The sequence below is a fragment of the Anolis carolinensis genome, chromosome 2 (genome assembly GCF_035594765.1).
Source record: "Anolis carolinensis isolate JA03-04 chromosome 2, rAnoCar3.1.pri, whole genome shotgun sequence".
Classification (NCBI taxonomy): domain Eukaryota; kingdom Metazoa; phylum Chordata; class Lepidosauria; order Squamata; family Dactyloidae; genus Anolis; species Anolis carolinensis.
In genome coordinates, this window is record NC_085842.1 from 30161286 (window position 1) to 30182627 (window position 21342).

Sequence of the window (21342 nt, forward strand, 5' to 3'; positions counted from 1 at the left end):
CTGGGCAAAAGATGGCCCTGAACTATTTTTATTTATTTATTTATTTATTACCATATTTATATCCCGCCCTTGTCACCCAACAGGGGACTCAGGGCAGCTTACAATAAAACACACATATAAAAACTGTACCATACATTATAAATTAGTTAAAAAATTAACTTACATAAGACATTCATAAAACGCATTATGTGATGGATGCCATGGGACATGTTATTATGAACTAGTGTGCAACAATATTAACATGAATACTGCTAATAATAATTTATTACAACCTCTCCTTGTGGTTCGAAGAGGGGTATAACATAATAAAACCAAACACAATTAAAATACTGTACATATAACAAAAATACACAGGTAAAATGCAGATTAAAATTACCAAAATGCAGGTTAAAATTCATAAGTTAAAATTGGCTGGGTTGGCCTGCCGGAGGAGATGAGTTTTTAATTTCAGAAGGTGATTTAGCTGTCAGATATATCCTGACAGATCACACATCCTATAAGTCTGCTCTCCTGAGCAACCAAATCCACTAAAGAATAGGACCAAAGCAATGGATGTCCTTGAGGAAGAATTCTTACCTCCATAGATTTCCAGGCTGAAGCACATACCATCGTGAACATGACAGGTAGCTTTCAGAGGAATGCATGGTGCCAGTGGCCAAGCAGACAAACAGTTTCGGCAAATCAAGGTGCCTGGTGCTAGAGAAACAGACATCTGTTTATATATATACTTGTATTGTAATTGCTCCCTGGGCACATCTTGCTTACCAAAAGTAAGCAAGGTGAGGCCACATACCACAAAAGTGTTTTCTCTACAGTGCATTTCCTACATTGTGTCTAATCAGAAGCATGTCCCATTGAGTTCAGTGGGGCTTATTCCAAAGGAAGTGGGTATAGTCTTAGAACTTCAAATTATCAATGAAAAATAGTTGAAATTTATAAAGGCAAATTTATTTCAAGACTTGGCAAAGTAGCACTGGAGCTTCACACGCATCTGAGGGTCTCATAACAGCAAAGCTGATCCTCCACATTCGCAGATTTGACTTTTACGTATCAGCAGACCTAGGAATCTCTAGGTTCTCTGGTATGATCTAGAAGAAATTGATCATTGAAAAAGTGGAAAAAGAAGTTGGTGAAAAAGAAGATATTCCAAGAGAGGTGATATATCGGGTAAAAACAAATAGCAATTTTATGAAATGTAGTTTCTCACTTTTGCATGGCTCCTGTGTTTCAAATGTGAAGGGTTGACTGGAGAGACCTTAACTGATGCCAACCAAGTATCCAAGCCAAAATGCATAGATAGATAGATTTCTGTTTTCCATAAGTATAACACAAAATTTAGAAAATGGAATGGAGGATTGGAATACACAATTGGAATATGAATTTTTGACATCTATAATTAGTGTGCTATAGATCTCTGACTGCATCAATCTGTGGGAAGAGGAAAGTGAAATAATAATGGTGGTGATGATGAATATTGAATATATTAGTTGCTACATCTATTTACAATATGGTTTTTTAAGGCAATGAATGGTTGGATATGATATACTGCAAAGAAATGTACGCATGTGGTTTGACAAAACCATGCCTTCCACTTTTGCTATTGTGGTCTTTCCTTCAGTGAGCCATTCCCACGATTTGGAAAAAGCAAGGAATTTAGTTATTGTTTGATTGGCTTTATTAAAATGTTTATATCCTGTTCTGTATCATAGTTCTCAAGGCAATATACAATAACAGATTAAACAAAGGCTTATGACCGCATAAGTCTCAGTCTTCTCTGTGTCTTCTCCCCATTTTCTGTGTCTCCGAAACCAAGTCCCATGGCATCCATCACATGATGCAAGGCAAGTTCCAGCAGGATTCATTGGGGCTCCGTTTCAACAGCATAGAGAAACGGAGCCCCGAATGCCTTTTGAGGAGGCAGAGAACACGAAGAGGAAGTGGGGAAAGGATAGGAAACAGCATGGGATGGGAGGCCATCTAAGAAGACAGGGAACAAAGGGGGACAATTCCGTTAATTTCCCTCCTGTTGTCCTCCTCTTTCCCCCTGCCCATCTGATGAGGTCCTAAGAGCATATTAAACAATTTAACATATTTAAACAGTCAGTGGCAGAGCAAGGAGTGATGGCATGGTAACAGAGACAGTCATGCTGGATCTGGGACTTTGCGATTTATGTAATCTGGGGCATACTTCCCACTTTTTTAATCTATAGAGTCCTTATTGGATGCCCTTCCATGGCATCCAATAATGATTAATTAAGCTGGGATTGTCTGTTGATTTATGGTGACCCCATGAATTTCTTATGGTTTTCTTAGACAATGAATATTCCAAAGTGTTTTTGCAAGTTTCTTCCTCTGAAATATAGCCCACAGCACCTGATCATTACTGGCGGTGTCCCATCTATATACTGACTTTGTTTATCTTCCAAGATCAGACAGAATCTGGTGCATTTTGGGTATACAGGTAGAGTATTTCCTATCTGAAATTCTTAGGGCCAGGGGTGGTTTAAATTCTAGAAGACCTGTATTTGTATATATGTACATAATGAGATAGCTTTGAGATGGAATCCAAGTCTCAAAATCCAAAACACTTCTGGTCCCTAGCATTCTGGATAAGGAATGCACTTCCCATAGTTCCCAGTAGCCCTAGATGTTAAGCTATGCCCTTATATCTATTCATAGATATGTTTGATATACATTCCATCTTTCTCACAGAACTGAGACCCAAGTTGGCTGAAATTATTGAGAGGTGGGTAACTGTACAGTGATAGAGTTGCATGGTAGTTGAAAAATGTACACTCAATAGTGAGGAGTGCATTAAAATATATACATGTATACGTCACCAATGGGAATTTACCAAAGTACAAGTGAAAATCTAGTAAATGTGAACATTAAAACACAGCTGAACAAACACAGTTTAAAAGCACCAATTAAAATAGTCACAAAAATTAACAAAGTATAATATAAACCAACAACACTCCAACTTTATCAGTTAGATAGTTGCTAAAAGCCTGTCTGAATAGACAATCGTGAATTACTGTTATTATTGTTCATAAAGAATCTAGGTAAGGGACAATATAACACATGGCCATCCCCTTCTTTGTCTTTCAGCTGAGACTTACCTCTTCTCAGGAGGCACAGGAAAATATAAAGTGAGAGTAGCCAGCCCTGAGCCATATGTCCTCCCATGTGGATAGACGAAGATCTACCCCATTCATCAGACCTTTGGCATTGAAGGAATGAACCACTGGCTGCTCCTTAAAAGCTGCTTTTTTATCTACAAAACTTGCCTATGCTCCAGAGATCAATGTGTCCACATGGAGGTGGAACAAGAATTGGGTTGATGGGCCATGATATCATTGCATGTCTTTTAAGAACTGCTTCACAGCGGAATAGACTGCCTCAGAGTCTCATTCTTTGTGGAAGTCTTTCTATAGAAGCTAGATGACCAGCTATTAGGATTATAGAGTTATAGAATCATAGAGTTAGAAGAGACCACAAAGGGCATCCAGTCCAACCCTTCGCCATTCAGGAAGACTCAATCAAAGCACCCCTGACAGATGGCCATCCACTCTGTTTAAACACCTCCAGAGAAGGAGATTCCACTACACTCCCAGGCAGCATATTCTACTGTTGAACAGCTCTTCCCATCAACAAGTTCTTCCTAGTGTTCAGGTGGAATCTTTTTTCCTGAAATTTGAATCCATTGCTCTGTGTCCTAGTCTCCAGAGCAGCATTTCTCAACCTGGGGGTCGGGACCCCTTGGGGGGTTGCAAGGGGGTATCAAAGGGTTGCTAAAGACCATCAGAAAACACATTCACATTTGGACATATTGAGTATTCATACCAAGTTTGGTCCAGATCCATCATTGTTTGAGCTCTCTGGATGTAGGTGAACTACAACTCCAAAACTCAAGGTCAGTGTCCACCAAATCCTTCCAGTATTTTCTGTTGGTCGTGGGAGTTTTGTATGCCAAGTTTGGATCAATTCCATCATTGGTGGATTTCAGAATGCTCTTTGATTGTAGGTGAACTATAAATCCCAGCAACTACATCTCCCAAATGACAAAATCTATCCCCCTCAACCAGGGCCATAGCCAGAAAAAAACTGGGGGGAGGGGGAATGAAACTTTTTTTTAGCAAACCATGAAGAGTGGTTCCATAAGGCAAAATAATTTAGAAATCAGGCTCCATCAATAAATTTCAGTGGACATTCAGGACAGATAAACTTCAGTGGACACTCATGGGGATTTGGTTAATTGGTTAAAATTCATGAGTAAACCAGTTTAAAAAAAAAACAAACCCTGGTTTACTCCACCACCACCACCACCCTTGGCTATAGCCCTGCCCTCAACCCCACCAGTATTCAAACTTGAGCATATCAGGTATTTGTGCCAAATTTGGTCCAGTGAATGAAAATACATCCTGCATATCACATATTTACATTGCTATTCATAACAGTAGCAAAATGACAGTTATGAAGTATCAACAAAAATAATTTTGTGGTTGGGGGTCACCACAACATGAGGAACTGTATCAAGGGATCATTGTATTAGGAAGGTTGAGAACCATCGCTCCAGAACAACAAACAAGCTTGCCCCCTCCTCAATGTTACATCATTTTAAATATTTCAACATGGCCATTATGACCCCTCTCAACCTTCTCTTCTCCAGGCTAAATATACCCAGCTTCCAAAACTGCTCCTCATAAGGCTTGGTTTCCAAACTGTTCGTCATGTTGATCACCCTTCTCTGAACATCTTCCAGCTTGTCAAGATCCTTCTTAAAGGGCTGTGCATGTTTAGCCTACAGAAGAGAAGGCTGAGAGGAGACATGATGACCATGTATACATATTTGAGAGTAAGTCACAGGGAGGAGGGAGCAAGCTTGTTTTCTGCTGTCCTGGAGACTAGGACTCGGAACAATGGCTTCAAACTACAGGAAAGGAGATTCCACCTGAACATCAGGAAGAACTTCCTCACTGTGAGAGCTGTTTGACAGTGGAATTCTCTCCCCCGGACTGTGGTGGAGGCTCCTTCTTTGGAGGCTTTTCAACAGAGGCTGGATGGCCATCTGTCAGGAATGCTTTGAATGCGATTTTCTGCTTTTTGGCAGTGGGTTGGACTGGAAGGCCCAAAAGGTCTCTTCCAACTCTATGATTCTATGATTCTTGAATTGTGATGCCCAGAACTGGACACAGTGTTATTTCAGATGAGGTTTGACCAAAGCATAATAGAGCAGGACTGTGACTTCCTTCGATCCTGACATTATACTTCTGCTGATGCAGCCTAGAATTGCTTTGACTTTTTAAGTTGCTGCATCACACTGTTGACTCATGTTCAGCTTGTGGTCTAGTACGGGCCCTTCCACACAGCCATATAACCCTGAATATCAAGGCAGAAAATCCCACAATATTTGTTTTGAACACGGTTATCTGAGTCCACACTTAGAGATTTAAGCCAGAGAGCTTCTCTAATGCCTCAGCAAACAGCAAATCCCATGATGGAACCATGGCAGTTAAAACGGAATAATAGCACTATCACTGTATAATGTGAATGGGCATCAGGTGAAACAGACTTAGGAGAGTGAGTTGGGCTATTCATTGAGAGCATGGAGTGTTATTTTGAAAAGAACCTACCGAAATTCATCAATTCTAAGATGCCATTGATTGTAAGACGCACACTAATTTCAGTACCCTCAATAGGATATTAAATCTTGATTTATAAATAACCTTGAGGCGAGACCGTTAAGAAATCATCATCATCACTGTCATCATCCACCTACAATTCTAAGACACACTCCATTTTTAGATATGTTTATATGGGGGGAGTGCGTCACAGGCCCCATCTGCACTGCTATTATAATGCAGATTGAACTGTATTATGTGGTCAGTGTAGACACATATAGTTTGGTTTAACTGCATTGAACTGGATTATATGACTCTGCATGAGTCTAATTTAGCTCCATCTGCATTATAATGGCAGTGTAGATGGGGCTGTAGAATCGAGGAAATACACTACAGTCAGTCCCCAAGTTCTTAAGATGAATTTGTTTGTAAATCAGAACAAGTGCACTTAAAAGTGTAACTCCATACACACACACACACACACACACACACACAGTAGTATTTATATTCCGCACTTCTCACCCCGAAGGGGAATCAGAGCGGATTACAATGAACATGTATGTGGCAAATATTCAATGCCATCAGACGAACATCATACAGTATAGATACACACAGAGGCAATTTTAACATTTCCAGCCTCATGAGGGTATCCTCGATTCTGGCCACAGGGGGAGCTGTTGCTTCATCATCCACAAGTGACACCGAGTGCTGTACTTCCTCATTCCTTTCCATGTTCAGCTGGCAGTTTTATGGTGTTGTAAATTAGTTAAATTAGCCTCTTGCCTAAAGCATACCTAAATTTCCTAGTTGACAGGTGCAACTGTCTTTTGGGCTGCTTAGGTAAACAGCAAGCTGAGCTATTTAATGGTCGGGGGCTTAACCTGACCCGGGCTTCGAACTCATGACCTCGGCCAGTAGTAATTTATTGCAGCTGGTTACTAGTCAGCTGCGCCACGGCCCGGCTTTCGATAGTTTGTTTTATTGATTGTGTCCCTGTTCAGAAGATTTCATCTCACTTTTTTTCCCTGTGAAAATTGGATTTTGAAAAATTTAGCTTATTGCGAAAACAAGGATTGGTGAGGAAGCTTCAGTAGAGATATCTTTCTCCCATGATAACCCTTTCTTGCCCCTTCATCACCTAACTTAAATACGACTGAGTTCTACACTTAAAATCTGGTATTCTGTGGATCCACTACATTCGTTTTGGTTAACGTGCAGTTCTTGAGTCTTTTAAATGTTGAGGGCAGCATTTTTTTCCCCAACGTATCAGAAAGAGGTGAGTAAATTGATTTTTCTCAAAACTCCGGATATTTTGCCAAATTTTGAATGAAGTAACCCTCATTGCTCTCAGGTTAGGATCACCCAATTTGTGGGAGGAAAAATTGGGGAGGAGTCAAAATAAACCTTTTTGGGCAATTTCCGCCATTTCCTTTTGCTCCCCAAGCAGGAAGGTTTGGTTGTAAGCTACCTCATAACACTTTTACTTTGCAAAAAAAAACAAAGTAGCCTTTTAGGGTACCTTTTTCCTTCCTTCCACGATTTGTCTGTGTCCTGTGTTGGGAGGGCCAGTGCTGTTGCTGTTCCAAATGGGATTCCCTCCCACCCCTTCTCTCTCCCCTCTCTCTCTGCTGTTGGAAATTGTGGGAGTTGCAGTCCAAAACACCATCTGAGCCTCTGCTGCTGCCATTCCAAATGGGATTCCCTTCTGTAATGAAGTGTGGTTTTTTAAAGTTATAAAATCCATGTTTAACTGTGTTTTAAAAGGGTTAATGGAGAAGTAGGCAAAGTCAACTGCGCTTATATGAAGAGAGAGCAGAATTTGGAGGGAAACTCAGTCTGTGGTCAGAGAACCATAGGGAAGTTTTTAGATTCGGTGCCCTTATGAGGTACCGGGAGACTGATTCTGGTTGAGGGATCAGGGTGGCTCAAATGTTTGATTTTTGAGTCAATTTTTAAATAAGTTTGGTGACTTATTTTAAGGTAGTCTGTTTCCAGATAAGGAACAGATAGTCTGTGACTGAAATTCACAGGGTGACTGCAGGTTAAAGCAGTGGAGAAAGAAGTGACATTTTAGGAAGTTTGAATCACCTCATTCTAGCTTTGCAACTGTCAATCAAAGTGCCTCTAAGTGAGAATTGTAACCATTAAGCTTGTGCCTCAATAAACGTGTTATTGTTCTCTGAAACATCTCAGTCTCTGTCATATATACACATATTCATCAAGAATAAACAAGCAGAAGAAAGAAGAAACATAGAATTTTAAAAGTCTCCTCTCTAAGTAGCCAGTAGCTACATCTTCCAATAGTGGTGGCAAGAGTGGATAATCCCCTTAACATTTGGTGGCCGCATTATAAACATCTTTACCTCTGGTGGCAGCTTTTAAATAAAACATCTTTAATAACTGGTGGCAACAGATATAAAATATATATATAATAATTAATAAAAACAACCTCCATCTCCACATCTCCGCTATCGGTGGCAGCAGTGGGATTTAAAAGGATTCCCCCCTGCCTGAGTTCTTTACGATTTGGTGGCAGCAGTGGGATAAAAAAGTTTTTCCCCCTGCCTAAAAGGAACCTCAGTCATTCATAGCTCTTTACACCTCCCATCTCTTTTCTCTCTCTCTCTCTGCTTTTGGGAATTGTGGGAGTTGAAGTACCAAAAAGCACCGAGAGGGATGGTCTGTTTAAGGGGCCAAATGTCTGCAGTGTGGAAACCTCTTCATTGAAAAATATGCAAGACAACTGAGTGCACTAAACAGTGTGATTGTAAGGTAGGAGAAAACTTTTTATTACGGAATGGAGTTAGACTGAACTCTCTTCTTCTGAACTCTTCTGAACACTTCGCAGTGTAATCTGATGAAGTCCATAGTTTAGGTCCAGGTTCCGTACAGGATCGCCTTCTCCTGCTCTTTAGGACACACAGGTCTTCTGGGGGATGGCTACTCCAACCAGCCCGAACCCGACTGGCGACAGTCACTCAGAGGACCTTTTATTCAGCCCCCCAATGAGTGGAGTAGTACCTGCCAAAAGAAATCCGACAGGTAAATTATCTACTGGAATTTAAAACGCAATTGAAGACCCATTTCTTCCAGCATGCCTTCTCAGTAAACTTTCAATCATGAATTTTGATTTGCCTTCTATTACCACTATTTGTCAATTTTGTAACGGTGTTTTGTGTAAGTTTTTATAAATGCGTTTGTGTGTGTGCACGCACGTTTATCTATGTAATTTAGAAATTTATTGCATATTTATGTTCATTTGTTTTTTCATCTGTTATTCCCTGGCTTGAGCCATCAAGAGAGGCAGGTAACAATTATTATTATTATTATTATTATTATTATTATTATTATTATTATTATTATTATTATTATTATTTCAGGAGTAGATTTCCTTTCTGAGGGGTAGATTTATCTCACTTCCTGTTGTCTTACCCCCGTTTGTAACTATGAGTCCTTTGTAAGATTGGAATAGTGTTCTCTACTATATTCTCTCATGCAGCAGCTGGTTGAGAAAATCAAGACAGGTTATGTGACTTGTACAGTCTGCCATTGGCAAATGCTAGGGTTTCGTTCCATGTAGGCTGGAAATGCAATAGCAGTAGGAATAGGGGTAGACAGTTTGAGGAATCTGAAGAATCCTCCTGTCTTTTGTCAAACAACAACAACAACAGCAGCAGCAGCAGCAGCAGCAGCAGCAATACATTTTTTTTGTATGCCACCTCCCATCTCCCCAGGCGGTGACTCGGGGCAGCTCACACGGAGAACAAGCCCAATATAGTCACATAAAATCATAAAATACAACAATTTAGACATAACAAAACAAATTAAAACAAATTAAACAGGTCATAGTTAAAATTAAATATAGTTAAAATGTTAAACAATCATCCAAGGCATTAAAAATCCAATATAGGATGACATCTGGGCGATTCTACTCACATCTGTGATGTAGACTGATACTCTCAGGGATTTTTCATTTCTCCACCCCTTCTCATTCCCAGGAGTTCTTTTTGTCTTCCAAAATGGTTTAGATTATCTCCATGAGTAACTTTCCTATCCTAGAATGGAGTTTCTACAATAAAGCTTAGTTTCCTACTCCAAGCCTTTGAGAAGTCGATCTCTATCACTTGTCCACCAAATGGCCATGCTAACAACATGGATACTAAAAGCTTATGTCCCGTTATATACAACGATTTAGTAAAATAGTATCCCTTAAATAAAATGGGGAAATCAAGTTTTGCTTCTGGGATTTTTTTTTAAGCAGAGAGGGAGAAGGGCATGGAGCCCCCAAAATAGGCATGATGTTATCCAGTCTACCTAATGCCTGTTAACCTTAGCCCCACTCATCCTATCCTCCTTTCACATTTAAGCAACATGAACCAAAGATCAGATATCTTACTTTTGATTTATATTAATCTGTGAAACACCACACTTCTTCAAAATACTTCTACAACAAAAAGGCTAGAAATTCACAACAGGTTTTGCAAGAAACATGGGGTGTATCTACAATGTAGAATTAATGCAGTTTGACATTACTTTAACTGCCGTGGCTCAATGCTGGTGAAATCATGAGATTTGGAGTTTGTCTTTAGCTTTCTCTGCCAGAGTGCCGATGCTCACCAAACTACAAACCCCAGGATTCCATAGCATTCAGCCACAGTTGTTAAAGGGCTGTCAAACTGTATTATTTCTGAAGTGCAGATGTACTATCCATGGTCATGTAAGAGTCTGTTTTTACTCAACTTAAACAGACCTGCAAACTTTGATGGATATATGTATCAAAACCAAAATGAAACAGGGCAGCAATCCAGTCACCAGTAAAAACTATTTAATCTTACTTGCTTCAATGGTTGAGTTAGTAAAGGTAAAAGTTTCCCCTTGACATTAAGTCTAGTCGTGTCCAACTCTGGGGGTTGGTGCTCATCTCCATTTCTAAGCTGAAGAGCCGACATTGTCTCTAGATGCCTCCAAGGTCATGTGGCCGGCATGACTGCATGGAACACCATTACCTTCCTGCTGAAGCAATACCTATTGCTCTATTCACATTTGCATACTTTCAAACTGCTAGCTTGGCAGAAGCTGGGGCTAACAACGGGAGCTCACCCCGTTCCACAGATTTGAACCGCCGACCTTCCGGTCAGCAAATTCTGCAGCTTAGCGGTTTAACCTGATGCACCATCACAGCCCCATGGTTGAGTTAAAGATGAGTTAAACATTGCAGATTTGAGCCCTGTGTTTATGTCAAGGTGTGCTTGTGCCTATCTCCAAGTCCATGCAAACAGACAAAGAACCAATATAAAATTTGGGAACCAACAGATAAATAAGATGATATCACTATACATTATTTTAGCCATTGACTACCTTGCATCCTCAAGATGTTGGGGACACAACCCTATCATTTTTATCTTTTATGCTAAACCAGGTGAGGATAATAACCCTAAACCTCTGGAGGTAACAATTTATTTTCCCTTGCACTTTATCAATTAATTTGCAATACTTGTGTTTTACTGCTGCCAGTAATTCCAAATATAATTGGGATCCCTTTTGCCCCATAAGAATCCCACAAAGAAGAAAGCAGAAACAAAAAAGAACCAGGCTGCCAAATTAAGTTAGGAACTACGTGGTTTTACCATTGTAGGTGTCATCATTGCAGAAATTTTTTTTAGAACAGCAGCTGTATATATACATTCTCCCAGTACGCTCATCCAGGTACCAGTCTGTACATTTTGGATTATCCACGTTGGTGCAGCTCATGACGACTTGCCACTGTTCATGATCTAGGGTGGGAGAGAAAGAGAATGAAAAAAAAATGCATCTGTTAGTATTTGAATTCAGCCTTTTTTGCTAGGATATTTCTGAACAAATGTGTCTATACTGCTTTTAATGACTTAACTGTACCGTTGTCTTAAACTGCTTTTTGTCATTTTAACACGTTTTAAATTGCTGCTTTAAAGTCAGTTGGGAGCTGTTGGTAATTTAATCTCATTTTAATCTTGAATTTTTAGCAAGTTTTAACTGGATTGCACCTTAACTAATAAGTCACCTTGAGTAAGAACAATGAAAATATGCAATAATATAGAATGGAGGAATTGTGTGAGCTTTACATGTAAAAACCCTGCTTCCCCAAGATCTGTTCCAGATGTATATTAAATGAAGTCCTTGTATTCTCAACATGTGTTCAGTCCCTTTTGAAAGTCGTCAAACTCCAATGTGAATGAATTTACCATCGTACTGACATCAGAGCCACCATTCTTTATAATCTCAAAAGTTGTTATTTTTACAATCATATTGCAGAAATTACGTCTATACACATAATAAAAGTGAAAATGTGTGTGTATGTGGCAAGGCTGTCCACTTACACATACAGCCTCCGGCCTGCACAAACAGCTTTAATGCACATTGCTGGGGAGCCAACAAAGCCCTCCCTTCAAGGACATGGCAGGTTACAGTGAGCACTATGTCCCAGTTTCTCTCTCCATTGGTGTGGAATTTGCACGACCCCGCCCATTTCCTCTCCCTTAACCCAGTCTTGCACAGGCGAGGTTTGGGGGTGATTGTCCTTGGCATATGGGAGTTGCAGTTCACCCTTATCCAGAGAGCACTCAACCCAGCCGACAATGGATCGGAACCAAACCTGGCACAAAAACCCAACACAGCCAACTTTGCACACTGACGGGGTTTTGGGGGTGATTGACATTGGCATCAGGGAGTTATAGTTCACCTATATTCAGAGAACACTGAACCCAGCCAACAACATATCTTGGCCAAACCTAGCACACAGACCCAACATGGGCAACTACAAATGCTGGCAGGGATTGGCGGTGATTGTCCTTGACATATGGGAGTTGTAGTCCACCTGCATCTAGAGAGCACTGAAACCAGACAATGATGGATCTGCACCAAACTTGGCACACAGACCCAACACGGCCAACTTTGTATCCTGACAGGGTTTGGGGGTAATTGACATTGGCCTCAGGGAGTTATTGTTCACCTGTATTCAGAGAACACTGAACCCAGCAGATGACGGATCTGGACTGAACTTGGCACACAGACTCAAGATGGGTCTGTAAACATTGGTGGAGTTTATAGAGAATTGACCCAAGATTTTTGGGAATTGTAGTTCACCCGTATCCTTATTCATTTTCTGATGGGAGCAGTCATTAAAAACAACAGGGAAAACTGAGTTTTGTTAAAGAAATAATGTAATACATGTTGTTGTTTATTTGTTCAGTTATGAATGCCATTTTCCAAAAAAAGTTTTGTTTACTTTTCTTTTTATTCTCCTTTACAAGTCCCTGTCCTTTTGCCTTCTTTCCCTCCCTTCTCTGATGTTGCTTCCCCCTCTCTTCTTGCATATAGTGGTTTATCTAGTAGGCATGATCAAAATATCAAAATGATTCTTAATTCGGATTACTTTTGGATGTATCCGGCTTTTTGAACCAGTATCCGACGCGGGCTAGCACGGCCCATCAAGCTTGGTAATCCGAAGCATTGTTGCCCTACTCTCGTTATGTCTCTTTATTTTTTTCATTATTTTTCCCCCAAAATAATTTTTTAAAATATTTTTAAATTATGTTTAAAATAATTTTTTTAATGCAACGGAACCTCATTGGGATCACAGCACAGCCAAACATGGCTTCGACTCCCCAACCAATCAGAGAAATCCACGATGGACGCAAGGGTGGGGGCCAATGTCCTCTGCGTGCCCACGCTTTAGTTTTCTAGAAAAGCACGTGAGGGTGGGTGGGTGGATGAATGGTGTTATCTGTGGGCTGGAGACATATATTCTCCTCCTCCTCCTCCTCTTCCTCCTCCTCCTCGTTTGCAAGATCAGGCTGGATCTACACTGCCCTATATCCTAGGATCTTATCCCAGTTTATTTGATTTAAACTGGATTATATAAATCCCCACTGCCATATATTCTGGCATAAGAAGAAAAGTGATGGGTCTTGGCACACAGCTGTGAATCCTGGGGGAGTTTTGGGAAGGTTGACCCAAGAATTTTGGGAATTGTAGTTCAGCCATACATTTTCTCATGGAAGCATTCATAAAAAACAAAAGACTGAGGGTTTTTCCTAAAACATAGTGTAGCATCTAAAAAAACTCATTCCTGGTTTAAAAGCAGGACAGCGGGATTTTATATCAACCCAGGCCTCTTAAATATTATAAAAGAGTGACCAATGAATTTTTTTAAAAAATATTAATACGAAGGAATGAAAGTAAACTGTATTTTCTAAAGGAGAAAAGGAAAAAAAGAGGGGGAGAAGTGGGACGGAGCCGACCTCTTGAATCCCCCAATACAGAAAAGTAGAATCTCCACTGACCTTGACTACAAGATTGTTGTGTCTACTGTCCTCCTTTCTTTAAACAAATAGAAAGCGAAGTGCGCAGGCTTGTGCCAGTTCCAAACAACGTGGGACAAAGAAAAGGGAAACAAGAAGGAGTACTTTCACTTAAATTCGACCCAGGAAACTTCAATCCAAACAACATGGGATGTGAGTAAAGCTGTTATGCGGGGTCATTCGATCCAGCAGAATGCCAGAAAAAACAAACTTAGGAGAGAAAAATACGACAAAGTTGTGGAGAAATTTTCTGGCCAATGAACTGAGGAAAAGAGATATCCACTTCCGTTGGGAGAAGAGCGAAGGAATGATGGTATAGAGAACAGAGATTTTGGGTTACCTCAGAGGACAAGGCTAAGACATTTTATGAGAGACTGATGAAGGACCAAGATAAGGAGTTGTCACCAGAAGAAGAAGAAGAAAGAAAGAAGTGAGCTAGATTCCTCTCACCGACTCTCACAAATAAGAATATGCCTCAACCAGATTTGAAACCGACTCTCACGAACAAGAATATACCTCAACCGGACTTGGAGACAAATAAATCATAGTTTGTATAATATTAAATAAAGAGTCATTATGCAACTTAGGTGTTGGAGTAAAAACGTTAATGGACTGAACTCCCCAAATAAGAGGAGGAAACTATTTAACCAAATTAAAAGAGCGCCACGATATCGTGGCGCTCCAAGAAATGCATATTTGTCAAAAACATGTTTCAAATTTAATTCAAAAAAATATTGGGAAAGAATTTCATTCCTCAGCCAGTGAAAAAAAGAGAGGAGTTGTAGTCTATACCAATTCGAGACTTGATTCTAAATTAGCTTTCAGGGACCAAGAGGGCCGAGTAATAGCGATTACTTTAAAACACAACAATCAGACCACACTATTTTGTAATATCTATGCCCCGAATGGTGCCAAAGCCTTTTTTGTGAAGGATCTAAGAGAAAAAATATTGAGCCAACATTTTGACAATTTGATAATAGTGGGAGATTTTAATGGGGTATTAGACTCACAGTTGGATAAATCCCAAAATCAGAAAAATAGGACAGGGAATAAAATGAACCAACTTAGAAAACAATTTGTGAATTTAATGAAAGAATTTTTTTTAATTGACATTTGGAGAATATCATACAAAAAAGATAAAGATTTCACTTTCTTCTCAGATAAACATCAGTCATGGTCGAGGATTGATATGGTATGGGCTACGCATTCCATTTCAACAAGAGTATCTAAAGTTAAAATTTTGCCCAGAAGTATCTCCAACCACTGCCTGATTGAATTTAGATTAGATGAGAGGAGAAATCATTTTAAATGGAGATTCAATGAAAACATGTTAAAATCTGAAGAGGATATCAAAAAAATAGGGAAATTTTAAAGGAGTACTTTCACTTAAATTCGACCCAGGAAACTTCAATCCAAACAACATGGGATGTGAGTAAAGCTGTTATGCAGGGTCATTCGATCCAGCAGAATGCCAGAAAAAACAAACTTAGGAGAGAAAAATATGACAAAGTTGTGGAGAAAATAATTAAACAAGAAGCAGGTCTAAAAGAGAATCCCTCAGATAAAAAACTTAAAACAAGATTTGAATTTCTGGTTAACACAGAAAGATTATTTAGAAATGGAACAAACAGTTAAACAATTGAAGTTTATCAAGCAATATAATTTTCAGAATGCAAATAAACCAGGCCAATGGTTTACTTTCCATAAAATTAGAAAAAAGAAACAAGTGCAGTTTATTACAAAAATTGAGTCAGAGGGTAAAATCCACATGACCAAGACATACTGAAACATTTTTTTTTAATTTTACAAGAAATTATATACCAAAGACATAATAAAAAAGAGAGTATCATGTCTTTTTTGAACAAGTAGAATCTTGAAAAAAATAACGGAACAACAAAGGGAGAGATTAAATAAAGAGATCACAGCAGATGAAATAAAAAAGGCCATAAGGGCAATGGACTCAAACAAGGCCCCAGGCCCAGATGGTTTTTCGACCAGCTATTACAAGACTATGATTGATGAAGTAATGCCATACCTCCACAAAATCATGAATGCGATACTCCGAGGACAAAAGCCCCCTGACTTGTGGCAAAAGGCTACCATTACAATGTTAAAGAAAGAAAGTCAAGACTCTAAAGATGTAAGGAACTATAGGCCAATCTCACTTCTTAATGTAGATTATAAATCTTTTGCAAACATTTTAGCAGGAAGACTTAAAACTTTTCTAAATGACTGGATAAAGGAAGAGCAGGTGGACTTTCTTCCCTTTCATCAAGTTAGAGACAACGTAAGAATGATCCTAAATGTAATTGAATATTATGAGAAAAACAATCAAGAAGGGTTAGTTCTACTACATTTGGATGCAGAAAAAGCATTTGACAATTTAAATGGGGACAAGATTCTAGACTTAGGGGTTTAAAAATAAAAAGTGAAGAATTCAAGATAAGAGCCTATACTGATAATGTGATTTGTATTATTAGCAATCCATTAGAAAGCATAACAAACTGGATTGAAAAAATAGAAGAGTATGGCAAAGTTGCAGGTCTTAAACTAAATAAAAGGAAATCGATGGCCCTGACCAAAAATATGACAAAGGAAAAAAAGGAAGAATTATCCAAATCTACTGGACTTCAGGTGGTTGAACAAATTCAATATTTAGGTTTAACAATAACAGGCAAAAATTCCCTATTGGTGAAAAATAATTATGAAAAAAATGGAAGGAAGTTAAAAAAGAGATCTGGACAATTGTAAAAATTTGAAGGTATTTCTTCTTGGAAGAATTTCAATTATCAAAATGAATGTGCTACCCAAACTGCTCTACCTATTCCAGTCTCTCCCAATTATAAGGAATCTAAGTATTTTTAATATTTGGCTTAAAGACATTTCTAAATTTATATGGCAAAACAAAAAGCCTAGGATAAATCGGACGAATTTAATAGATGATAAAAAAGAGGTGGATTTGGCCTACCGGACTTACGACTCTACTATGAAGCTGCGGCCTTAAGTTGGATTAGAGAATGGACGACTCTAAAAAGGCGAAGCATTTTGACCTTGGAGGGATTTGACTTACGGAGGGGGTGGCACGCCTATATATGGTACAATAAGTTAAAGATAGAAAGAAACTTCTCTAAACATTTTATTTGAGCGGGCCTGATAAAAATTTGGGATAGATTTAAATTTTATACGCAAACCCCTTTATGGGTATCTCCTTTGGAAGTCTTCCAAAGGAGAGAATTGGGATGGCGAACTTGGCCTACCTATGACGATTTGTTAACAAAACAAAAAGGAAAATTTGAATTAATGAAAGCCTTCGACAACACCAAGGTGAAATACTTTGTAAAACCACAACTCCCATACTTCCATGGATTGAGTGATGGCAGTAAAGTAAACGGTTTGGGACATGCCTATTGTGATGCCCAGAGCACCTTTGGCCCTGGACCCTGTGTCATTTCCTGACCAAGATGAAGAAAATTTGGATTTTCTTCCAAGTCAGCAAGTTTTGCAACTCTTCCAGATGCCTCATGTTGACATTCCCAAGCCAGAGCAAATTAAGGATGCCCTTGAAACAATGTCGGTTTTCCCAGATTCTCGGGAAAACTTGGCATTTGATCGCAGGGCATTTGTGTATTCTGACAGGTCAAACAGACAGAGCCTCTGGAGAAGCGCCAGATTAGTGGAGCGTGGTGACTATGGTTAAGCCCAGTTCTCTTGGGAAGAATTGGGGAGTTTAGGCACCTGGTTTGGGGGAGCTTATGAACTTCAATAAAAGTGTTGTGTTAAGAAATTGCCTTTGCGGTGACAACTTTACATCTCACTGTGAAACATCATCGTCTCCAGCTCCTGAATTCCAAGCGGCCTGACGACGCGCTTACTCTCGAGTAGACCGGGTGCCAGTCTACCTCCTTTCCAAGTTTGGACTGCATTTCAGCTCCAGAACTCCTAGTTCTTGCCTTGCCTCGAAATCTTGTCTTTGGACATTTATTCAAGAGAACTTTTCTTGCTACTTGCTCTTTTCCCCACTCAAACTCAGGCGGAGTTTGAGTTTGTTTCGGTTTCTGGAGTTTGAACTCTAATACTGGACATAAGACTTATACTTATTGGACAAAAACTGATCTTTCCTGAAAAGTCATTTGCTTCTTCAACTTTGCTGCTTAATTCCTTTTGGAACCTTATTTGCTTTAATGAAGATATTATATTGTTATTGGTCTTTGTGTTGGTTTTCAGTGCTCCAGCTGCCTTGGGTGTAACACCTACCTTTGTGACCGCGTCGTTCCCTATGAACCCACCCGATCTCTGAGATCTTCCGGGGAGGCCCTCCTCTCGCTTCCACCCTCCTCACAACTGCGTTTGGTGGGGACGAGAGAGAGGGCCTTCTCGGCCGTGGCCCCTCGGCTCTGGAACTCCCTCCCCAGGGATATTAGGTTGGCTCCCTCTCTATCTTCCTTCAGAAAACAACTGAAGACTTAGATGTTTCAGCAGGCCTTTGGTGGGACAGTCATTAAGTAATCAGCCCCAGAGGGTTTTTAATAATCTATCCTGTATTTATTATGGTCTTACCATTTATGTATTTTAAATGCAATTTTTTTTAATCCTTGTATTGTTGTTTTAATTGATTGGTTTCAACTGTTATAATACTCTTGTTCATATTGTTTTACTGTTTTATCTTTTTTATATTGTGATTTGTATTATGTTGCTTTTATTTTGTCCTTATGTTGTTTGGGCCTCTGCCCCATGTAAGCCGCCCGAGTCCCCGTGGGGAGATGGTGGCGGGGTATAAATAAAGTATTTATTTATTTATTTACAGCATTTATATTCCGTCCTTCTCACCCCGAAGGGGACTCAGGGCAGATCACATTACACATATAGGCAAACATTCAATGCCTTTTAACATAGGACAAAGACAAACAAACATAGCTCCGAGCGGGCCTCGATCTCATGACCTCCTGGTCAGATTGATTAATTGCAGTTAATTGCAGCTGGCCATATAATCCAAATCAAATAATCTGGATTCAGAAACTGGATTATATGGCAGTGTAGATGGAGCCCCAAAAGCCAGTCCTAGCCAAATCAACTTGAAAACATGTACAAGCTAGCAAGGGGAGAGAAAGAGCACCATGGCCTTGATCTAATTCTGAGAACAGTGGAGGAGTTCAAGTTGTACTCCTCACCTTTATAAACTTTCAACGTCATGCAGACATGCATACTGTTGATAGCAGCACAAATGGAGTTTGGGGGATAGCATGGTAACCAAGGCCTCGTGCTGGTACATCGTCGGCAGAGCACAGCATCTAATTTGTAAAAAGAAAAGGATTTTTTAAAAAAATCTAGAGTAGCCCAAAAGTTATGCTTAAAAATGAAATAATTTCTAATACAAATCTAAGCCTTAACTACCAACCTCCAGTTGGGTCTGATAATTGTTATAATGATTCAACTGTATGATGTGGCAGCTAAAGTCAGTGTGATTCTAGGTGGCATTAATAGGAGTGAAATGTTTAGATTAAGGAAAATAATCGTCCCACTCTAATCTGCTTTGATCAGACCTCACCTAAAATGCTGTGTCCAGTTCTAGGCATCATACTTCAAAAAGGATGTTGACATAGTGGAAGGTGTCCAGAGAAGGGCGAGCAATATGCTCAAAGGTCTGGAAACCAAACCCTATAGTTGTCAAAGAACGCAACCCCAACCCCAGAGATTTATAGGACACCTAAACAAAACAAGATGAAATAATTTCTTTTCCCTTTTCTGCAAGGTCTCCGCGATCCCCGGGATGGACCGGCAGCCACAGCAAACCTCCCTCAAAGGTTTGTTATATATATTTAGAATTTGTAGATCTATGCTAATTCGTATCAAAACACGTACAGACCAGATGAGGCCTGCAGTGGTGAATCTCTTGCAAAAGCAAAGCTCCTCAGCCCTTTAACAGAATGTATCCTTCTTTACAACTTCGGCCTACATTGTATCCCTTCCTTGTAGTCTTTTGTCCATATTATATCTTTTATTCCTTTTCTCTCTATATATATAACAAAAATATATTAAATTATATGACTTCTGCCAGAGACAGCTAAAGGATCATTGCCTTCCTGTTGACCCCAGGAAATTTCCGGGACAATTGGGTTGGGCTAATCCTTTGGACAATGGTGACTTAGGCCCCTTCTACACAGCTGTATAAAATACACATTGAACTGGCTTATATGACAGTGTGGACTCAGATAATCCAGTTCAAAGCAGATATTGAGGATTATCCACCTTGATATTCTGGGGTATATGGCTGTGTGGAAAGACTCGTGTGCATGTGTGTGTGTGTGTGTGTATTCAGACCAGCAAGTGGTCTCCGCTCTGGATCTAATATTGTTGGATCGGTTCTTATCCTACTGACTGTCTCAATCAGTTGAGAGGTTGGTAGCCACAGAAACATGAACTCATCTGAATTCCCTTGTTTGACAGCCAAAAAGCTTGATTACAGGAAATCATCACCCTTTTGTTTCACCTTTTTGCCCTACAGTAACTTTTCTATGAAATTCACTGGAAATTCCCAAGAATGGTACCTCATCTCGGCCCCACCCAGAGGAAACTATCATGAACCTCACAAAACAAACTGAGACAAATGGGAGAGGGACACACAATGACTTTGTGTCAAAGCCTTTAGGCCCCCTTTATCTGTTTTATCTGATATGGTCTGGGCTAACCTGGGAATAGTCCCTTTCCCTGTATTGGGCCCCTGTGGAGAGACCTATTTACTTGGTCGCCTTGAAGCGCCCTATTATTTATCAAGCCCAACGCCATTGTTCACACTGGAGCTAAAGATATGGGGACCCATCCCAGCCAATTATCATCAGACACACCACATTCCTTCTCGATGGCACCCCTCTCTTGAGCAAATCAATAAACAGACTGACACTTCAAATGCTCCAATGACTGTTTATCCAATTATCCGCCACTACGGATATACCAACCAATGACGATACTGGATGGAGTCCTGAGCTACTTCGGGCATGGATCCCAGCTGGACAGTTTCTAAATCAACCAAGAGCTTGTATGGGTTTTTGGATAGCTGTCAGAATTAAATATGTAATAAGGATGACTGGATCATTATGCATTGCAACTAAAGACTGGTATAGAAGTACTGTCCTTTCTTTTTCTCCTTTGATCATACCATAACTTTTACTGTGAGAATTCAACTACATAATTCTTATCTGCACATATGCTGAATGTTGTATGAAGTTACTGCACTCTGAACTTTTCAAAATTCTTTATATTCTCCAATAAACCATTCATCTCTTGTCTTCATCAAAAAGCAGTAGGGCTACTTGTTCTTGAAGGGGAGAAGTGGCCCTTTGATCAAAACTTTAGAAGTTGCTCAGAGTGTACACTCACAACCCACA

At 39.7% G+C, this 21342-nt stretch overlaps 1 long non-coding RNA gene across 1 annotated transcript; it reads right to left on the bottom strand.

Moving 5' to 3' along the window:
* Positions 1–8386: 8386 nt before the first annotated feature.
* On the bottom strand, positions 8387–21092 carry LOC134295962 (uncharacterized). Its single transcript, XR_010002491.1, has 3 exons — positions 19129–21092; positions 11249–11395; positions 8387–8642 (listed from the first exon to the last, which is right to left on the bottom strand). It is a non-coding gene; the product is annotated as an uncharacterized LOC134295962 (long non-coding RNA).
* Between the last annotated feature and the right edge of the window lie 250 nt (positions 21093–21342).